At 47.0% G+C, this 1,586-nt stretch overlaps 1 long non-coding RNA gene across 1 annotated transcript in view; it reads left to right on the forward strand.

The window, feature by feature from the left end:
• Positions 1-341: 341 nt before the first annotated feature.
• LOC122551120 overlaps positions 342-1,586 on the forward strand; it is a 78,724-nt gene continuing 77,479 nt past the window's right edge. Inside the window, exon 1 of the long non-coding RNA XR_006312011.1 lies at positions 342-459. This is a non-coding gene — a long non-coding RNA (uncharacterized LOC122551120). The remainder of the gene's footprint in view (positions 460-1,586) is intronic.

Raw genomic sequence — 1,586 nt, forward strand, 5'->3', positions numbered from 1 at the left:
GCTGCTGGACTGGTTAAAAAAGCATTTATGAGAACTGACACAACAGGCCAGAGAGGATGCCTGAAAAGTTTCAGATGGAACACTGGATACCTTAATGCAGGCGGTGCGCAGGAGAAGGTGGGGAAAGCAAGTGGTGCATGTTTAAACATTCTGCAGCTTCTAAACAAAATAACTTAGGTCAGGAGAATGAAGTTGGATGTAAGTGGAATGGACCGGGAGAGACCCTCTTCTACCATGTGGCTAAAAGGCTCTCCAACCACACAGTCCAATGGCAATGGGAGCAGGCAGCTGTTGCAATCAATATGAACAGTGTAACTCAGACGACCTGGATGTAATACTCCAAAAACATCAACAAACTGACAGCGGTTGTCAAGTTTAATGAGCACAACTTTTATACTTATCAATTTTTAAGTGCAAGCAGCAGCGGAGGTAGGACGAACTCAGAAGACTGCAGATAAGGTAAGGCAGTTTTTATTAAAATTACTTACCGGTAGCGGGCAGTGGTGTTTTTCTCTTTCACAGAAGGAGCGGGAGCAGCGGAGGAAGTGACGGGGACCAGAGGGGTAGCCGGGAAGGTAAGCAGTTAGTATAAATACTCACCCTTCGACGCCAACAGCCATTTTAAGTGCGAGCAGCAGCGGAGAAGGAGCGGGAGCAGCGAAGGACGTGACGTGGACCGGAGGGGCAGCCGGGAAGGAAAGCAGTGACCATATATATCAGCAAGGCGGCTAAACCCGAGACTCTACAGTAGTAGTGTCTCCCACCCGCCCTCCTCCTCTAACCTAGTTAATAAATAGGAAGAGCGGGAGCAATGACCAGGGGATTGCCGGTAGTATATCTGGGCAGTGGCTGAACCCGAGACACTACACGTGTTGTGACTCCCACCCCTCCTCTAACCAAAAATAGGACTCTGGTTTGTTAAGGTAAGGATTTTCTATTTCTTTATTGGTGAATGGTTAAAAATTTACTTTTTATGGTTTATCTTTTAATTGGTTTTTAGAAAAAGACTATAGCAGAGAGGTATCAGAAAGTATTTTAACTCAAACCTATACAAAGTAATAAAGTAATTAACTAAGCAGAGATAGCTGGGCAGGTGATGTGCTGTAGCTGTATGATGTGGGAGCTGGCTGATCCCATTGTGAATGGCAGTGACCACATCTGCAGCAAGTGTTGGTTGCTGGAAGAACTCCGGCTCAGAGTTGATGATCTGGAATCTGAGCTTCAAACACTGATGCACATCCAGGAGGGGGAGAGTTACCTGGACGCTTTGTTTCAGGAGGCAGTCACACCTGGGAGATTAAGTAATTTACATCCAGTTAGTGATCAGGGACATCAGAATGTGACTGTAAGTGAGGCAGGTCGGGGGAGCCTGAGTTCAGGAGTGCAGGAGCCTCAGCCCTTGACCTTGTCCAACAGGTATGAGATTCTTGCTCCCTACACGGGTGCGGAAAAGAGCTCTGGACAGGATGAGCCAGCTGACCACAGCACCATGGTGCAGAAGGTCATTCAAGAGGGGGGATCAAAAAGACAAGTAGTTGTTATAGGGGATTCTATAATTAGGGGGACAGATAGTATCCTTTGCAAGC

Source organism: Chiloscyllium plagiosum, chromosome 6, assembly GCF_004010195.1.
Source record: "Chiloscyllium plagiosum isolate BGI_BamShark_2017 chromosome 6, ASM401019v2, whole genome shotgun sequence".
Classification (NCBI taxonomy): domain Eukaryota; kingdom Metazoa; phylum Chordata; class Chondrichthyes; order Orectolobiformes; family Hemiscylliidae; genus Chiloscyllium; species Chiloscyllium plagiosum.